We start from the raw sequence: 21,877 nt of genomic DNA on the forward strand, positions 1-21,877 counted from the left end.
CAACCATTTATATTTTTATTATACTAAGTTATTATTTTAAATCATCTTCATGCACAAAAATTATTTTATTCATTTAATTAGCTATTTTAAAAAAATTATTTTATTAATAAATTGGGTATTTAACAAATAGCCCTTTTAATTATGTTTAAATTCGGACCCCCAGCCCAATTCCTCTACCCTAGCCCACTTAAATCTAACCCAAACCATAGCCCAATTTCCTATCTAACCCGCCCCAGCCCGGAACCGATCTTGGCCGTTGATCTCAAAGATCAACGGTCCAAAACTCTCTTTCCTTTTTTAATTAACCTAACACCCCAAAAACCTACTCATTTCTCTAACCCCGCCGCCCCCAAATTCTCTCCTCCTCTCTTCTCTTTGAGACACTCTCAAAACCCTAGGGCGCCGTCACTCCAAAATTTCCTCAAACCCCTTCGATTCCTGACCAGAAATGGGGTCATCTGGTGATTTACGGCCTTATCTGGCCTCATACCTCTACTGGTTGTTCGATTTTGCTGTTATATGAAGGAATCTCGAGAAGACTCAACCCAGAGTCGACCTAAACTCTTCGTTTTTTTATGAACTGGCCTTGTGTTCATCGTTGTTTGCGAGTATTGTAATCTTTGTGTCTATATTTTGAAACTCCGATTCTAGGCTAGATTTTTCCTCACCTCGTCCCATTTTCTCAAAACCCTCATCTCTTTCTACTTGAATCTGTTCAGATCCTTGTAGATCTGAAACGACTTTGAATTTATCTGGTAGTTTTGTTTAACAAAATCTTCTATTTTCCTTACTATTTTCTAAAACTAGGGTTTCACTTTGTTTTGTTTCTGCAAAACTTTTCTAAAGTTTCTATGTGTTTGAATCTGGTTATCTTTATTAGTTCTACTGATTTTTTCATGCCTATGTTCTAGTCCTTCGTTTGTTTAATTGTTCGCTTCAATATTTGCTCGTTATTCCTTGTTCGACAGTTAGCAGAGATTAATTGATGATTATTTTACTATTTAGGGTTTGAAATTATTGTCTTTTGCTGAGATGGCTACTTCCAGTAATTTTTACCTACTTTCCTTATTTTTGACTCCTAATTGATTCTACTTGCCTTAATTAGCTCATTGGCCAGATTTCTAGGTGTTGATTTACTCTAATTGACTTATAAAAAGGTGTATGACTTGTTTCTTGCCTTATTTAAACTCTAATTTGGCTGATAATTGATTTCTCCCTAATTTGAAGGGTCTGTCCCGGAATCTCGCCCGTTAATTGGTCCTATTAAGCCCTAACTGATTGTTTGATTGGTCTCTTTGCCTTATTTGTGAACTCTTGATTTCCTTTACCTTATTTGCTTCAGTCTACTCAATGCTATACAAACCACATTCTGTTTTTGATAACACACACACATACTCAGAATGAAACACACACACACTCACTCATACAAACTCTTTCTCTCATTCAAACCTTTTCTGTTACTTGTGTTGGCTACATTGTCTAGCCGGCTGAAAGCCAAGGCTAGACTATTGGATTCTGCATACTTTCAACTTCCTGTTTGCTATTTCTTAACTGGTATGTCTCCATTCCTATTATCATTCAATATGCTATGGAGTTGAACTTATGTGCTTTCCTGTTTATTGCTCTCAATCAAAATGACCACTTCTGTGTAGTTCACTCCTGTCTTTCCTGTTTATTGCTCACAATTAGCATGATTACTACTGTGTATGTCTTTCCCATTCATTGCTTTAAATTAGCAAGACTACATCTGTTGCTATGTCCTATTCAGTATGTTGTGGAATCTGACTATTATAAGATACCAACCTGTCTTTGCATGTGTTATGTTTCTGATAACTAGCATGCCCTTAACTCTCATGAAATTGTCTTTTTCAATATGTCAATATGGTTCACACACTTTAGCATGTTCTTATTGATATAGGATGCTTATCTACTTGTTTTCTCAACTAGTATACTTGCCCTGTTTTATGTGTTCCCTGACTTCTATGTTACTAACCCCTGCTCCCTTTCTCTGTGTAGTTGTCTGTTTATTATTCTGTTCCTAGCATACTATCTGACCACCTAGTCATGATTAATGAACTAAGTCAAATCTAGGCAATGTGAAACTTTGCTTGAAGTGGTTGTGATCCTGTTACTGTCTACTGTTTTATTGCTGGAATCTTTGTTTGAATTCTAAGTGTTGAAATGACTCTGTTAGTCTGTTTGTTCTTATTTACTTCTAAAATCCAAACTGTTTTCTTAAAACTATCTCCTATTTTTATGTACTATTTTCAACTCCTACTCCTAGAATATCTAGAGTCCTGCCCCTCCAGTGTGAGCACTGCCTAGGAGTCCATAGACTCCTCCGAACTCTGACACACTGGGCTGGCTTTTCCAAAATTCTTCACAAAACTGTTTCTTTAAAAATGTTTCTGGTGTGAGCATTGCCCGGGGTCCCTGAGGCCCTTGGGAACTTTGATGCACCAGAAGGCCATTTGGTGTACTATGAGATACTGGCATATTTTAGACTTGGTTGAAGGCCTGGTTTCCAGGCTTACTTTTGGGCCTATCCAGGCTCCCTATAGTATAGCAATTTTATTTTGTAATTCATTTATTTCTGGTCTGTAATAATAATTCCTGTAAAAACAGATATTGGTGTTATTAGTAAAACCGGGAAGGGATTTTTATATATAACTTTGTGGGGGATCGGGTAGAAACCATGTCTATAGGACTACTGTGTTGATACTTATTTGCATTAGAAACCATGTTCATAGGGTTTATTTCATTATGTTGAATTCTCATCCTAGAAATCCTGCTTCTAGGCCGTTTACCCATTCTGCAATAATCATGTTTTCAAAACCTCTATGTGTGCATTAGAAATCATGTTTCTGGATATTTTGTTGCACTCACTTGGCAATAAATTGACACATTTATTCGCCTAGATATCATGCCTATAGGAAAAAATATATAAAATCAGTTTAATCGCTTAACCGTAATGCCTATAAGGAATTAGTATAAAAACAGTTCCAACACTTAGATATCATGCTTATAGAGATAAACATGTAAAATTAGTTATGTAATGCTTGTGATCATTTTCAGCATGTAGACAGCATGCCTATAGGGTCTAACGGATAAAATCTGCCTGTTTAAAGTAGTCACTAGTTTATAATACGTTTAGATATCATACATATAGGATCATGCCGGTTATCTCCTAGGCAAGCCTGTAGGATAATTAAAACCCTAAAGTTGCCAAAAAATGTGCTTGTTTGACTGCTTATAAACTGCCCATGTTCAGTAAGTAATAAAATCAGTAGGCAAACTGATTAGGTATTTACTGTCTCGCCTTAATGAAACTGCTACATATTTGGTGCTCATCTAGATATCCTGCTATAGGACTTTAAATCATTTAAAACTGTTTGATTGAGGCGTGCAATTGTTTGCTTATTTGTGGAGGTAAATGTCAGGCCCTTTAACCGCTCCTTATGTGATAGTCCTACCTGTTTTGTTTGATGCCTAGTTTACTCCTTTTAAGCACCATAGGTAACTCTAGAACCACCTTAACTAAATGTCCTAAGAATCTCCAGGGCCCTAGGCAAGGGATGGGTAATGCACGTATAGGGTACGTATTCAGTACTATTAGAACGCTTAGATAATAATTAAGGGGAGAGTAATTGGGTAGTAAAGGATATGATGACCTGTGCGCTAATGCTACGCGTAACACCTCTATTTGAAGAAAGTTTACCGAGTATTGCACAGAAGTGATCCTATAGGCTAATAAACCTAGGACCCCCGTTATTCCCGTTTAAGTAATCTCTATGTGTTTAAATTGCTTATGACTAATTCACTTATTTCGAGTTTGGCCCGGACCCACCATTGTGGACCTCGAGGGGTGCCTAACACCTTCCCCTCAAGGTAATTTCGAGCCCTTACCCAATCTCTGGTACCACATACTGGTTTCATGAGTTAATTGTACTAGGTTCCCTAACGCACCTTAATCCGTTAGGTGGCGACTCTTCAAATTACATACCCCTTCCCCAAAGGAAATGAGTTGTCCCAAAAAATGTCAAAACCCGGACTCCGCGAGGAAAAAGGGGGCGCGATAGCATGGAGACTCTGCTGGGGATATTTCAGGCTCTTACCATAACAAACTTGTTTTTATGAATTAGTCTTGAACATACTTTATTCTATTGATACATGTGCACCCTTTCCCTTTTCCCCTTTATTTGGATTTAATTGCCTATTTTTCAAGCATTTATGATTTCCTTTACTACAGAAACTAACTTTTCTCCTTGTTTTCTTTCTTAAACGTCTTTCAATTATTAAATACTGCATTTATCATTCTTTTAACGTGCAAATACGTGACAACATGCTATTTATTGTTGCATATATCATGCTCAACATCATATTCCACTCGTGCATAATCAATCCTATAGCAACGCTTTATGAGTGTTTGCGCCCTTCCTTTATGATACCCTTTAAATTCGGAAAGGCGTATTTGCGGTAAAAATAGTCGATCAGCGGTGCAGTCAACGGTTCTGTGCCTTTCCCCCTCAAGTTGTCCACTTGGGGGTACCAGTCTAGACCTCTCTAGAAACCTTACTCTAATTAATTATACATGCATCATGGTCAAACCTAGCTGGGTTAATATGTTGTCCACATAATAACCCTTTAAGACAAGCCTCGTTCAAAAGTCCATCGGGTTTTCCATAATCCCAACGGGCGCCACCACGATTGTTTGCATTAATTTGGAGAAATAAGTGCCAATATGCTAATTATTGTTGTATAAACGGACGGATCTGGAGGGGGAAAGGGCCTAACCATATTTGTTTTGCAGAAAATGAGGCACGAAGTCCCCAGGTTCGGCATGGTCCGTAACATACCACCATTGTTGCTAGATTGGTGGGAGGATCTTCCATCAAGTGATAAGAATCATGTGAAAAGGATATTGGGAAATTTGCCTTCTTTATTGGATCTTCAGCCGAACAACATGTTAATCGGAGCTGCCACAATGTTCTGGGACAAAGAAAGAGCCGTGTTTCACTTTGGAAATATAGAAATGACCCCTCTCTTAGAAGAAAAAGGGGGATTTGCTGGGCTACCTTGGGGTAGTCCTGGTTTATTGGTACCAGAAAATCACACTACTAGGGGGTTTCTGAAAATGATGGGATTGAAAAAGAAGGATGACTTGGAGTGCCTGAAAAATTCCTACATACCTTTCGACTTTGTAACGAACCGACCGGTCGTTTACCTTTTTAGAACCCCGTTCCCTAAAATAAAACTCTTCGTGCTCGCTTTAACCAATTTACGACCTGCGGGGATGGTTGGTTCGGGATTTAGAAGAGTTTCGATTGAAATACACACATTTAACTCATTAGGATTTTCTTAAAAGCCTAAGTTTAACTTTGGTCAACATTTTGGGAAAACGGGCCCGGATTTGTGTTTTGACGGTTCCGGAGGGTCCGCGGGAAAATATGGGACCTGGGCGTATGCCCGGAATCGAATTTCGAGGTCCCTAGCCCGAGTAATGAATTTTTTTTAGAAATTGTTAGTCTAAAATATTAAGGATTTAAAGAAACTAACTAATGATTGATTTCATGGGTATCGGGCTCGTATGTTGGTTCCGAAGCCTGGTACAAGTCCGAAATATCATTTAAGACCTACCCGCAAAAATTAGTGTCAACCCGAGTAGTTTAAGGGCGTTTTGGCCCGTTAGAGGAAGATTAAGAACTTGAAGTTCAAAGGTTTGATTCAATTGGTTTTAGGGAGTGTTTCTTAGATGTAGCATTGTCTCTGGCGTTCCGAGGGTTCGAGTAGGTCCGTTTCATGATTTCAGACTTGGCGGTATGTTCGGGTGGGGCCCGGGAGCCCCGAGCGTCAATCGGACGAGGCTCGAGTGAAGTGGAAAAATTTGAGAAGTACTGAAGGTTGCTGCTTCTATCATAACCGCACCTGCGGCTGGTGAACCGCAGGTGCGAGACCGCAGATGCGGTCCTTGCATCGCAGAAGCGGCTCAGTTAAGCCAGGCCAGGAACCGCAGAAGCGGCTCCCAAGCCGCAGATGCGGCCTGGAGACTGCAGATGCGGTCCCAGCTCCTTGGCCCATTTTCGCAGATGCGGCCCATCTCTCGCATATGCGGGACCGCAGATGCGGTCCCCTGACCGCAGATGCGGAAATCACTGAACCAGTGAGGCTCATTAAAGACGGGTTCTAAGTCATTTTTATCACTTATACACTTTTCCATTGGCGATTTTGGGACCTTTGGAGAGAAGACTTCCACTTAGCATTGTGAGGTAAGTTTATCCCACCCATCCTAAATTTAATACTTGCGTATTAGGTAGATTAAACACTAGAAATTAGGTAAAATCAAGGGGGTTAGAGCAAGACCTAGGGTTTTAATAAAAGTTATATTTAACCACAAAATTGTCCATGGAATAAATTAGAAATTATATATTGTTGATCCTTAGGATGTAGAGAACAACTTCCTTCGAAAAATCTCGGAATCCGGGGAAGTGGGACCGGGGTCGGATTTTAGGAAACGTGTGTTAAGGGTTGGGAAATTTCTTAAATAGCTAGAATTCGGTCTTGTGAATCTATATTAACTAGTTCTTACTTCGTTTAACTAGTTTGGGATCGTTCAGCTCCAAATTTAGGGCTTGTACTCGTTCTTTGAATTGGAAGTGCACTTTGGAGCGAGGTGAGTCTCCTTTCTAACCTTGTAAGAGGGAATTGTCCCCATAGGTATAATTATTGAGTAATTTGATATTAAATGCGGGGGCTACGTACGCACTAGGTGACGAGAGTCCGTACGTAGCTACTATTATGTTAATTGTCTGGGTAGTTTAGGGACCGTATCATGCTATATTGTAATCGTTTCCATATTTTCTTGCAAATGTGATCACTTAGGATATGCTAGAGACTTGAAAAAGAGATAAGCGAATGTATACCTTCATTGGACACTTGTATGAATTAACTCGGAAATAAATGCGCATTCATGTGTTTCTTTGAATTAAATTGATATTTGTGGATCGGGCCGCTCGCCTCGGTAGAAATAGATGCATCCATGGTTCGCGTCATTCGACCCTCTGGCAGTGCACAATTATTTTTCTGTTGGATCGGGCCGTCGACCTCGGCATAACGTGCGCATGACATATATATGTGTGAAATCTTACCCATGGATTATTCTGTTAAATATTTGAAATGTGTACGGTTAACTGCCAAATTGCTTGGGACATGACTTATTATCTCTTGTTGCATACTGTTGATTATACGTGATTATCATGCCTATCAGAACACCTTATTATATTATTTGACCCTAGTAAGTGTCAAGTAGATCTCTCGTCTCTACTTCTTCGAGATTAGACGGGATACTTATTGGGTACATATTGTTTATGTACTCATACAACGCTTCTGTACTCAAATTGTACAGGGTCTGAGGCAGGTACATTTGACTATCCGTTTGGTTGTCCGAGACTTCCACGGTGAGCTGCTCCTTTCCTGTGGCGTTCGGCAGCTTGATGGAGTCTTTTCCTTACTTTTGCTGTCCATTCTATCTCGGACAGTAGGATAGTTTATTATTTTGTACATTCTACTAGTTGCCCATTACTTGTGACACCGGGTCTTGGTACACACATTAGTAGACGGTATCATTATTTTGGGGTTGTATAATCATCTTGATACATTATTGATCGCTTCTGGCCTTAACTTTAATTTGAGAATCTGTTATATTTATTTTTGTGTAAAAGTAAAATGAGATCTTAATTGTATTTTTCCGCGTTGGCTGGCCTGACAATGGTGTCGGGTGCCATCATGACATATTGTGGAAAATGGGTAGTGACAACATGGTATCAAAACACTAGGTTCACGTAGGTCTCACAAGTCATGGGCAAACCTAATAGAGTCTTAGGGATCGGTACGGAGACGTATGTATTTATCTTTGAGAGGCTATAGGGTTTTAGGAAAACTACTCTTTATTCATTTCTTCTCGTGCAGTGGTCAGTAAACTAAGTTTCCTTCTCTACTCTCTCACAGATGGTGAGGACACGCACGGCCGATGTTCTGGACCCGGGAGGGGCTGCTCGCCCCACTTCTAGAGGCCGAGGTAGAGGTCGGGAGAGGGAACTGGCCCGTGGTAGGGGACGAGGGCGTCCCAGAGCTGTCCCAGTAGCACCACCACCAGATCCTGCGGGAGATCCTATTATCGAGGAGCAGGGTGAGGTGCCCGCAGCTGAGCCCACCCCGGTAGACTTTATGACAGCACCGGGATTTCAGGAGGTTATGAGCCGTATGCTTCGGTTCATGGATTCTATGACCTAGGCTGGTTTATTCCCAGCAGATCTAGCTTCCTCACAGGCAAGAGGGGGAGCACAGACCCTTACTGCTCAGGCTCCTGGTCATGCAGCCGCAATGTATCAGACTCCGGATGCACTACCCGCGGATGGGGTTCAGCCGGTTGCTGCAATGGCACCCCAGCCCAGGCCAGCTGCGGATGGCGATCCGCAGAAGTTATTAGATAGATAGACTAGGCTTCACCCTCCTGTCTTTGGGGGCGAGCGTCATGAGGATGCCTAGGACTTCATTGAAAGGTGCAGGGACAGGCTGCACAACATGAGGATATTGGAGTCGCATGGAGTTGACTTCACTACTTTTCAGCTTGAGGGCAGGGCCCGCTGATGGTGGCAGTCTTATGTTCTGGGTAGGCCAGCAGGTTCTCCTCCTATCACATGGAGTGAGTTCACACAGTAGTTTCTGGACAAGTATATTCCACCCTCTAAGAGGGAAGAGCTGCGGTATTAGTTTGAGCAACTAGAGCAGGGCCAGCTGTCCGTGACTGATTATGAGGCGAGGTTTTCTGAGCTATCCCGCCATGAATTGATAATACTTCCTACTGACACAAAGAGGGTGCGGAGGTTTGTTGCAGGGCTGCATTCAGGCATTAGGGCCGACATGGCCTGAGAGGTAGAGATGGGGACTCCTTACCAGCTAGTAATGGAGATTGCTTGGAGGATTGAGGGTTACCGTCAGAGGGGTAGGGAGCAGATGCAGCAGGATAAGAGGGCTAGGTTCTCCGGAGAGTTCAGAGGTGCCCTGGCTAGGGGCAGAGGTCAGTTCGGGAGAAGGCAGCCCAGCAGGCCCCAATATTCAGCACCACCACCTGCTCGAGGTGCTCCAGCGCGCCCTTATTTCAGCGCCATGCCAGAGAGTTCTTACCGCCCACCGCGGGGTTGTTTCGAGAGTGGGGACCTTGGACATATAAGGAGATACTGCCCCAGGCTGCGGGGCTAGGCAGTACAGCAGGGCCAGCAGCCTACGATTTCAGCACCAACTGCCCCGCCACCTAGAGGTTGAGGGCAGGCTCGTAGGCGCCGTCCTAGAGGTGGAGGTCAGGAAGGGAGAGGTCAGCGAGCTACTGCTCAGTCAGGTGGAGGCCAGCCAGCCGGCGCTCCAGCCAGATTCTACGCTCTTCCAGCCAGGCCAGATGCATTGGCCTTAGATACCGTCATCACAGGTATTATTTCTGTCTGCGGTATAGATGCTTCGGTGTTATTTGATCCAGGGTCCACCTATTCATATGTATCATCACTGTTTGCCCGATTCCTGGTTATTCCTCCTGCACCGTTGGGCACTCCTATTCATGTGTCCACTCCTTTGAGCGATTTCGTGGTTGTAGACCGGGTCTACCGGTCCTGTGTGGTTACATTCTGTGGTTTTGAGACTAGACCAGATCTTCTATTGCTTGATATGATCGATTTTGAGGTCATCCTGGGCATGGATTGGTTATCTCCATATCACGCCGTCCTAGATTTCCATGCCAAGACTATTTCACTAGTGACGCCAGGGTTGCCGAGGTTGGAGTGGAAGGGTTCCACAGTTGATACCCCTAGTAGGGTAATTTCTTTCTTCAAGGCTCGGCGTATGGTCGAGAAGGGGTGTTTGGCCTATCTAGCTTATGTTCGAGACACCACCGCAGAGTCTCCGACGATTAATTCAGTTCCCGTAGTCCGAGAGTTCGCTGATGTGTTTCCTTCTGATCTTCCTGGCATGCCACCGGATCGTGATATTGATTTCTTTATCGATTTGGCTCCAGGCGCCCAGCCTATATCTATTCCACCTTACCGTATGGCTCCTAAGGAGTTGAAGGAGCATCTTGAGGAGTTGTTAGCAAAGGGGTGTATTAGACCCAATGTATCGCCTTGGGGGGCACCGGTGTTATTTGTGAAGAAGAAGGATGGGACTATGCGGATGTGCATTGACTACCGCCAGTTGAACAAAATCACCATCAAGAACAAGTACCCGCTGCCTCGCATCGATGATTTGTTCGACCAGTTGCAGGGTGCGAGGGTGTTCTCTAAGATAGACTTGAGGTCAGGGTACCATCATCTGAAGATTCGGGACTCGGATGTTCCGAATACTGCATTCCAGACTAGGTACGGCCATTATGAGTTTTTGGTGATGTCCTTTGGCTTGACTAATGCCCCAGCAGCATTTATGGATTTGATGAACAGAGTGTTCAGGCCTTATATTGATTCCTTCATCATCGTCTTCATTGATGACATATTGATATACTCACGTAGCCTAGGGGAGCACGAGCAGTATCTGAGAGTAGTGCTTCAGACCTTGTGAGAGCAGAAGCTATATGCTAAGTTCTCCAAGTGTGAGTTTTGGCTAGAGTCAGTGGCCTTCTTGGGACATATTGTATCATGAGAGGGTATTAAGGTGGATACCAAGAAGATTGAGGCGGTTCAGAGTTGGCCACGCCCTACTTCGGTGACCGAGATCAGGAGTTTCCTTGGGTTAGCAGGTTATTACAGGCGATTCATGCAGGGCTTTTCATCTATTGCGTCACCTCTGACTAGATTGACCTAGAAGGGTGCTCCTTTCCATTGGTCCGATGATTGCGATACGAGCTTCCAGAAGCTCAAGGCAGCCTTGACTACAGCACCAGTTCTTGTGTTGCCTTCCGGTTCAAGGATGTATACAGTGTACTGTGACGCTTCGCGCGTTGGCTTGGGTTGTGTATTGATGTAGGAGGGGCGAGTTATTGCATATTCCTCCCGTCAGCTGAAGATTCATGAGAAAAATTATCTTGTGCACGATCTGGAGTTGGCGACGATTGTTCATGCTCTTAAGATATGGACGCACTACCTGTACGGAGCTTCATGTGAGGTTTATACCGATCATTGCAGCTTGCAGCATTTGTTCAAGCAGAGGGATCTTAATTTGAGGCAGCGCAGGTGGCTTGAGTTACTGAAGGATTATGACATCACCATTCTTTATCATCCGGGCAAGGAAAATATGGTCGCGGATGCCTTAAGCAGAAAGGCAAAGAGTATGGGTAGTTTGGCATTCATTCCAGCAGGGGGTAGGCCACTAGCTTTGGACATTCAGTCCTTGGCTAACAGATTAGTGAGGTTGGACATTTCGGAGCCCAGCCGGGTTCTTGCGTGTACGGTTGCTCAGTCTTCATTACTGGGGGAGTAAAAGGCTCGACAGTTTGATGATCCACATTTGGCGGTTCTCAGAGAGACGGTGCTTCAGGGAGGTGCCAAGGAGGTTTCTATTGGCGAGGATGGTGTTTTGCGGCTCCAGGGTCGTCTATGTGTTCCTAATATTGATCGTCTGAGGGAGAGGGTACTAGAAGAGGCACACAGTTTGCGGTATTCCATCCACCCGGGGGCTATGAAGATGTATCGTGACTTGAGGCAGCATTACTGGTGGTAGAGGATGAAGAAAGACATAGTGGAGTATGTGGCTAGGTGTTTGAATTGCCAGCAGGTCAAGTATGAACATCAGAGACCGGGTGGCCTACTTCAGCAGATGCCTATTCTAGAGTGGAAGGGGGAGCGCATTACCATGGATTTCGTAGTTGGGTTGCCGCGGACCTTGCGGAAGTTTGATTCCGTATGGGTCATCGTTGATAGGTTGACCAAGTCGTCCACTTCATTCCAGTGGCGACTACTTATACAACAGAGAGGTATGCTCAGATTTATATTCGGGAGATAGTCCGATTGCACGGTGTGCCTGTTTCCATTATATCAGACAGAGGCCCTCAGTTCACTTCCCATTTCTGGAGAGCCGTCCAGAATGAGTTGGGGACCCGCGTAGAGCTTAGCACAACATTCCATCCTCAGACCGATGGACAGTTCGAGCAGACGATTCAGATTTTGGAGGATATGCTTAGAGCCTGTGTGATTGACTTTGGAGGGCAGTGGGACCAGTTCTTTCCCTTGGCGGAATTTGCATACAACAACAGCTATCAGTCCAGCATAGAGATGGCTCCATACAAGGCTTTATATGGTCGTCGTTGTCGTTCTCCTATCGGGTGGTTTGAGCCTGGGGAGGCTAAGTTATATGGTACAGATTTGGTACAGGATGCCTTGCATAAGGTAAAGTTGATTCAGGAGAGGCTTTGCACCGCTCAGTCCAGACAGAAGAGTTACGCGGATCAGAAGGCGCGTGATGTATCATTCATGGTTGGCGAGAAGGTTCTCTTGAAAGTCTCGCCAATGAAGGGTATTATGAGGTTCGGGAAGAAGGGCAAGTTCAGCCCAAGGTTTATTGGCCCCTTTGAGGTGTTGAGATGAGTTGGGGAGGTCGCCTATGAGCTTGCTTTACCCCCCTAGCTTATCGGGAGTTCATCCGGTTTTTCATGTATCGATTCTTCGGAAGTATCATCCCGGCCTATCCCATGCGTTAGACTTCAGTACTATTCAGCTGGATGAGAGTTTGGGTTATGAGGAGGAGCTAGTTGCTATCATTGATAGGCAGGATCTCCAGTTGAGGTCCAAGAGGATTTCTACAGTGAGGGTCAAGTGGAGGGGCTAACCAGTTAAGGAGGCGACCTGGGAGTCCGAGGAGGACATGCGGAGCAGATACCCTCATTTATTCAGCACTTCAGGTACCTTTCTATGTCCGTTCGAGGACGAATGTTTGTTTAAGAAGTGGAGGATGTAACGACCCGACCGATCGTTTGCCTTTTTAGAACCCCGTTCCCCCAAATAAAAATCTTCGTGCTTGCTTTAACCAATTTACGACCTGCAGGGATGGTTGGTTCGGGATTTAGAAGAGTTTGTATTGAAATACACACATTTAACTCTTTAGGATTTTCTTAAAAGGCTAAGTTTGACTTTGGTCAATATTTTGGGTAAACAGGCCCGGATTAGTGTTTTGACGGTTCCGTAGTGTCCGCGGGAAAATATGGGACCTGGGCGTATGCCCGGAATTGAATTTCGAGGTCCCTAGCCCGAGTAATGAATTTTTTTTTAGAAATTGTTAATCTAAAATACTAAGGATTTAAAGAAACTAACTAATGATTGATTTCATGGGTATCGGGCTCGTATGTTGGTTCCGAAGCTCGGTACAAGTCCGAAACATCATTTAAGACCTACCCGTAAAATTTGGTGTCAATCCGAGTAGTTTATGGGTATTTTGTCCCGTTAGAGGAAGATTAAGAACTTTAAGTTCAAAGGTTTGATTCAATTGGTTTTAGGGGGTGATTCTTAGATTTAGCATTGTTTCGGGCATTCCGAGGGTTCGAGTAGGTCTGCTTCGTGATTTCAGACTTGCCGGTATGTTCGGGCGGGGCCGGGGAGCCCCAAGCGTCAATCGGACGAGGCTAGAGTGAAGTGGAAAAATTTGAGAAGTACTGAAGGTTGCTGCTTCTGTCATAACTGCACCTGCGGTTGGTGGACCGCAGGTGCGACACGCAGATGCGGTGCTTGCATCGCAGAAGCGGCTTAGGTAAGCCAGGCTAGGAACCGCAGAAGCGGCTCCCAAGCCGCAGATGCGGCCTGGAGACCGCAGATGCGGCCCATCTCTCGCAGATGCAGAAATCACTAAACCAGTGAGGTTCATTAAAGACGGGTTCTAAGCCATTTTTATCACTTATACACTTTTCCATAGGCGATTTTGGGAGCTTTGGAGAGAAGACTTCCACTTAGCATTGTGAGGTAAGTTTATCCCACCCATCCTTAGTTTAATACTTGCGTATTAGGTAGATTAAACACTAGAAAATAGGTAAAATCAAGGGGGTTAGAGCAAGACCTAGGGTTTTAATAAAAGTTAGATTTAACCACGAAATTGGCCATGGAATAAATTAGAAATTACATATTGTTGATCCTTAGGATGTAGAGAACAACTCCCTTCGAAAAATCTCGGAATCCGGGCACGTGAGGCCGGGGTCGGATTTTAGGAAACTTGTGTTAAGGGTTGGGAAATTTCTTAAATAGCTAGAATTCGGTCTTGTGAGTCTATTTTAACTTGTTCTTAGTTCGTTTAACTAGTTTGGGATCGTTCGGCTCTGAATTTAGGGCTTGGACTCGTTCTTTGAATTTGAAGTGCACTTTGGATCGAGGTGAGTCTCCTTTCTAACCTTGTAAGAGGGAATTGTCCCCATAGGTATAATAATTGAGTAATTTGTTATTAAATGCGGGGGCTACATACGCACTAGGTGACGAGAGTCCGTGCATAGCTACTATTATGTTAATTGTCTGAGTAGTTTAGGGCCCGTATCATGCTATATCGTAATTTTTTCCATATTTTCTTGCTAATGTGATCACTTAGGATATGCTAGAGACTTGAAAAAGAGATAAGCGAATGTATACCTTCATTGGACACTTGTATGAATTATCTTGGAAATAAATGCGCATTCATGTGTTTCCTTGAATTAAATTGATATTTGTGGATCGGGCCGATCGCCTCGGTAGAAATAGGTGCATCTATTGTTCGCGCCATTCGACCCTCTGGCAGTGCACAGTTATTTTTCTGTTGGATCGGGCCGTCGACATCGGCATAACGTTCACATGACATATATATGTGTGAAATCTTACCCATGGCTTATTCTGTTAAATATTTGAAATGTGTACGGTTAACTGCCAAATTGCTTGGGACATGACTTATTATCTCTTGTTGCATACTGTTGATTATTTGTGATTATCATGCCTAGCAGAACACCTTATTATATTATTTGACCCTAGTAAGTGTCAAGTCGACCTCTCGTCTTTACTTCTTTGAGATTAGATGGGATACTTACTGGGTACATATTGTTTATGTACTCATACTACACTTCTGTACTTAATTGTACAGGGTCTGAGGCAGGTACATCTGACTATCAGTTCAGTTCGCGCCCCTGATTCATAGTCCGAGACTTCCACTGTGAGCTGCTCCTTTCCTGTGGCGTTCGCCAGCTTGATGGAGTCATTTCCATACTTTTTCTGTCTATTCTATCTCGGACAATAGGATAGTTTATTATTTTGTACATTCTACTAGTTGCCCATTACTTGTGACACCGGGTCTTGGTACACACATTTGTAGACGGTATCATTATTTTTGGGGTTGTATAATCATTTTGATACATTATTGATCGCTTCTGGACTTAACTTTAATTTGAGAATCTGTTATATTTATTTTTGGGTAAAAGTAAAATGAGAACTTAATTGTATTTTTCCGCGTTGGCTGGCCTGACAATGGTGTCGGGCGCCATCATGACCTATTGTGGAAAATGGGTCGTGACAGACTTCCTCTATGAACGATACGGTCAAAGCAGAGCTTATCGTATTTTTTATGATGATTGGATTCATCGAAGGGTTTTTGTGTTCATCGTCTGTATCTTGGGTATGTTAGTGTTCCCGATCCAAAGGGACAGAATCCACACCAGACTGGCCATGGTAACCAAAACTTTGACGGAGGGGATCGAAGGGTAGACATATACCATTGTCCCTATGATCATAGCAGACATCTACCGGGCCTTAGAGCGCTGTCAGAAGGGGTACAAATACTTCGAATGTTGCAATCTGCTGCTGCAAGTTTGGCTGTTAGAACATCTCCAAAAAGGTCAATACCGTCAAGAGTTTCTGCAAAGGCCGTGGAATGATCACATAGCCTTCCATCATCCTAAGAAAATGACCTATATCCCAGACAAGTTTGCTCAACCAGAGGATGATGTAGGATGGGTGCAACTTTTCAACAATTTGACCGAGGACCAAGTTCAATGGATGCTCGAATGGTTCCCTACCGACGCGTTCATCATCAGATCAAGGGATGTTCCACACTTGGTATTGATCGGGTTAAGGGGCATATACCCTTATGCTCTCGTCAGGGTTATAAGATAGGCAGGCAGGAAGCAGGTCATACCGCGAGTTGCTAAAATGAGTCATGTCATAGCCGATTTTCAGGGTGACGCCATTCCATACAAAAGTGAAGCACAACACATGTGACACTTGAAGATTATCGTGGAAAAGGATACCATCGAGCTAGATCGGTATCACGCCGGTTACATGTACTTCTACCCCTCATGGATGGATGATAACATAGGGGGAATATTCGAGCCAAGGGTTGGTCAAGGAAACAGGTTCATAGATGAAGTTGGCGAAGTGCATGTGAAATATAACAAATTGCGCAAAAGAGTTCACGAGTCCGAGGCCGAGCATTAGGAGCGACACAAGACCGACATGGAACTAGTTAACGAATGGAGGGAGATGGCTGTTAAATCAAGCGAAAGGTTGGAGTATCTGGAGTACAGTGTGATGGAATTAGAGGGAAAGATGAGGAAGAGAGTCACACCGATTGCCAGAACGCTGAAGGAAGCGAATGAGGACTTTTAGCAAGGGCATACTTACTGCTGAACCTGCACGAACTGGGGGATCTGATCGACAAGAGCATCCAGCCTGGAGAAGGTCCTTCTGGGACCAAGTAGATTAGGTTTATTTGCTTTTTCAAATGTAATAAGGCCAAGTGCCATTAGTGACTTATCTTATTTAGTGTCGTTTTGGGTTCATCTATTTTTACATTAAATAAATGAGGCAATTATTGGCACTGAAATTCTCCAAATCAACATGTTGGTAGGCCTACCTCAGGCACAACGAGGTTCCCAGACTAGGACGCGAACTTACAATCCCGCAATATGTGTTTAAATACTCCAAACATTTCAGAATCCTTACTGACTTGTTTACCTTTTGTTTTTCTTTATTTTTTATTATTATTCCCATCCCCTAAGGTTGGTTCGCACAAACTGGCATCATCAGCATATCACACCAGATCTAGAGGCCCTCCACCTCCTCCTCCTCCAAGTAATACGAAAAGCAGAGGAGAAGCTAAGATGGATAACTTGAGTGATATTCGAAAAGAAAACACTGAGAACATCGAAACTTCAGACGGTCGGAGCACTCCGGCCCAGAATGATTTGGTCCTGCGATTAGAGCAGAAAATATTGGAATTACAAGGAGAACTTGAGCAGGTCCGCAACTTGGCAAACCGCTCCCTCACCCTAAACGTCCCAGACGTTAACCAACAAAATGTTCAAAACCCAGCGCCTCCTCAGAATACGCCTAACCAATGTCCACAAAATCCTCCTGCACCCCATCAATATGCCACACCGCCTCAAAATCCCAATCCTCTACCGGTACCAACTCCTCCACAACACCATCATCAACCAACCCAGTACCCACAAACCACTACCTATCACTCTCCTCAGAACACACCACAACCTATTCCCGATCCTCAAAACTCCAACAACGATCACCACTACACCCAAATCCCTGGTACCCACCAAAACAATCCCATATACGTGGAAACACCACCTTACTTCGCTCAACCAATCTCCTATACACCAGAATCCGCCGAGAAGGACCTACTCATCAAGAACATGGCCGAGGAGCTCAAGAAGTTGACAAGTCGAGTTCAGGGTGTTGAAGGAGGTAAAAGGATAGAAGGTTTGAACTACGAGGATTTATGCATTCAACCAGATGTGGAACTACTGGAGGATTACAAACCTCCCAAATTCGAGATGTTTGACGGAACGGGTGATCCCAAGGTTCATTTAAGGACATTGTGACAAGCTCGTGGGGGTCGGAAAGGATGAAAGGATCTGAATGAAGCTCTTCATGAGAAGTCTTACCGGAGATGCCCTATCCTGGTACATAAGCCAGAATCCTAAGAAATGGGCCAATTGGGTGAGCATGGCATCAGAATTTATGGATCAGTTGAGGTTCAATACGGAGAATGCACCAGATGTCTTCTGTATCCAGAACCTAAAGAAGAAGCCAACTGAGACTTTCCGCGAGTATGCTACTCGGAGGAGGTCAGAAGCAGCCAAGGTTAGACCAGCACTAGACGAGGAACATATGAACAAGTTCTTTGTTAGGGCACGGGACCCACAGTATTATGAAAGGCTAATGGTTATTGAGAATCATAAGTTCTCCGATAGCATCAAACTCGGAGAAAAGGATTAAAGAGGGTATCAAAAGCGGGATAGTGACAAATTTCGAGGCACTGCAGATCACGAACAAAGCATTACAATCAGGGGGTATATCAAAGAAGAAAGAAGTAGGGGCAGTAATGGTGGCTTGAGGCCCAGAATCTCCACTCACATATCAAATACCTCCACCTACATACCAACCCTCACCTCCTAGATATTCCCAACCCGCCACCGCCTATCACACATATAACACCCAGCCAGCCTACTATCATTCACCTCCAACTCATCCAAATTACCAAAAAACCCGACATCACTTTGATCGCAAACCACCCAGACAATACACCGCCATTGCTGAACCCATCGATCGGTTGTACGAAAAACTGAAGGCTGCTGGTTGTGTCATCCCTATTCCTACTGTGGCAATGGAGAATTCATCTCAATGGGTCAACCCAAATAAAACATATGCATATCATTCCAATATGAAGGGGCATACCATTTACGAGTGCCGGACATTGAAAGATAAGATCCAACATTAATTGATAACAAGGTCATACAAGCGAAGGAAGCTGCACCCAACGTCCGCAACAATCCTCTTCCAGATCATTGGGGTGATGGGTTACATGTGATAGAGACGGATGAAGAATGGGATCATGAGGGGTCAATGGGGCTTAATCGGGAAGGTGATGACTTTAAATCTATAGTCACACTCACTCCTATTGTGGTACAAATACAGCCGTTAGTCGAAGTTGAGGTAACTGCATCGGTTCCATTTGAGGAAGAGGTAGCACCACCTGCAGCCACACCTGTTCCATTTGAGGTAGAAGTGGACACACCTTTCACAGTGACAGTAGAAACCACACCTCCTTTCAAGTCCAACGCCATACCTTGGTACTACGTTGCTGAAGCCAGGCGAAAGGGAAAAGCAAAGATGGAAGAATTTGGTTCCGCAAAGGGAATGACCCGAACTGGAAGGATCTATAGACCCGAATATTTAGGAGGATCAAACAAGGAGACTGCTACTATGAAACCTATTACGTAAACTGGACCAGACGATCATTGGGGGAAAGTATAGGAGAGAGAATACTCGATCGTCGATCATCTAGACAAGACTCCCGCCCAGATATCCATCATATCGTTATTGCAAAATTCTGAAGCACAAAGGAGTGCTCTGATGAAGGTGTTGAATGAAGCTTATGTGCCCAACAATATCACCAGTGGAGAGATGGAAACATGGTAGGGAAAGTGCTGGAGAGTCACAAGATCACCTTCCATGAGGATGAACTACCGCCTGAAGGTTTGAGTCACAACAGGGCACTGCATATCACGGTACAGCTTGAAGACAAATTCATTGCCAGGGTCCTAATAGATGGGAGTTCAAGCCTCAACATTTGTCCATTAACTACTCTAAAATGATTGGGCAAAGATTTCCATGAGATACGGGCAGGAAGTATGAACGTGAAAGCATTTGATGGGTCTCAAAGGGCCACGATTGGGGAGATTAACCTTTGTCTGTAGATGGGACCAACTTGGTTTGATGTGGAGTTCAAAGTACTGGACATATTAGCTACATACAATCTTCTATTGGGTCGCCCTTGGATACATGCCGCTGGGACTGTGGCTTCCATGCTGCACCAGGCCGTAAAGTTCGAGTGGAACCATCAGGAGGTAATCATTTACGGAGATGGAAGTAACCCTATTTACACCAATCAAACTATCCCGGTCATCGAGAATAGAAGAAAGGCTGGGTGGAGAAACTCATCATCACATCGAACATGTCAACGCAATTGAGAAGGACAAAATAGAAAGCATACTGGCATGGTCTGGGTACGAACCCGGCAAAGGACTTGGAAAGGAACTCCAGGGCATTACCAAACCAATACAGTTCGAACGTCACGGTACCACCTTTGGACTTGGGTATCAGTACACCTGGCAAGAATATGATGATTGGTCGCCTCCATGGCGTGGTCCTTATTACCCTCTCGAGCAACCGGTACCACACCTAAGCAGACTTTTCACCAGGCCGATACAATATGGGGATCCGCAGAGGAAGACGCTTTGGCTGGACTGAGAAACTTGTTCCCGGAAGACAAGGATATGGATTGAAGTGCGATAGTTAGGGAGGAGGAGGAAGAAGGCCTCACTATTTAGACTATGGATAAAGGGAGCTGTTCTCATGAATTGGACTGCCACACCATCCCGGGCCCGCCGAGTTCCTGGGTGGCTTGGCAATTAGCCAGATTTGTTTTACAGACATGCTAGGCATTTAAGATATTTTCAGTAATTCTGTTTTAAAGACGAATTTTGTTTCGAAATAATTGTTCGAGTTATCGAGTCGTACTTGTTTTGGGATATTTTCAAATTTAATCAATGCATTGCTATTTATTATTCATTATTATCTTTCACATTTTTCTCTCTACAGCGCTATTATTACTTTTTCCGATGAACCGATGACTGTGACATGTAATGAGACAATGAAATATAAGGATAGTGACTCAGAAGTAGAGGATGAAATACCTGAAGAAGTTGTCAGAGAGGTTGAGAATTTTGAGAGCAAACCTATGTCCAACCTGGATGAAACCGAAGCAATCAAATTGGGAGATGCCAAAACCGTTAACGAGACTCGCATAAGCATTCACCTATCACCATCAGAGAAGGAAGAGTACATTCGTTTCCTGAAAGAATATGAGGATATCTTTGCATGGTCATATGATGACATGACCTATCTGAGCACATCCATAGTGGCTCATAAGTTGCCTACCAATCCAATGTGTCCGCCGGTGAAGCGGAAACTCAGAAAGTTCAAACCAAATATGAGCCTAAAAATCAAGGAGGAAGTCACTAAGAAAATCAAAGCCAAAGTCCACAGGGTAGTTGAGTACCCAACCTAGTTTGCCAACATTTTACCGGTTTCGAAGAAAGATGGGACAATCAAGGTATGTGTTGACTATCGGGATTTAAATAGAGCAAGTCCCAAGAAAGATTTTCCACTGCCAAATATACACATCCTAATCGAAAGCATGAACTCCAATCCTTTGTAGATTGCTTCGCGGGTTATCTCCAGATCTAGATGGACGAGGAAAACGTAGAGAAAACAGCTTTCATTACACCGTAGGGAGTGTACTGCTACAAGATTATGTCATTCGGTCTAAAGAATGCTGGGGCTACTTATATGAGAGCCATGACAACCATCTTCCATGATATGATACACAAGGAAATAGAGGTGTATGTTGAAGACGTCATCATCAAATCCAAGAAGGCCGCAGGTCACATAGCAGACTTGAGGAAGTTCTTTGATAGGCTAAGGAGGTACTATCTAAAATTGTACCCCGCAAAATGTGCATTCGGGGTTCCTACAAGAAAGCTTTTGGGATTCATTGTAAGCCGTCGAGGAATCGAGTTGGACCCGTCCAAAGTTAAGGCTATCCAAGAGTTACCACCACCTAAGAGCAAAAAGGACGTGGTCAGATTCCTAGGACTCCTCAACTACATCAGCCGCTTCATTGCACAGTCCACGGTAATATGTGAACCCATCTTCAAAATGTGAGGAAAGGTGCTGAAACCAGTTGGACCGAGGATTGTCAGAAGGCTTTTGACAAAACCAAGGAATACTTGTCTACACCGCTAGTCCTAGTCCCACTAGAACCTGGGAGACCTTTGCTACTCTATCTATCCGTATTAGATAGAGCATTCGGATGTGTTTTGGGACAACAT

The sequence above is a fragment of the Nicotiana attenuata genome, chromosome 5 (assembly GCF_001879085.1).
Source record: "Nicotiana attenuata strain UT chromosome 5, NIATTr2, whole genome shotgun sequence".
NCBI classification, from domain to species: domain Eukaryota; kingdom Viridiplantae; phylum Streptophyta; class Magnoliopsida; order Solanales; family Solanaceae; genus Nicotiana; species Nicotiana attenuata.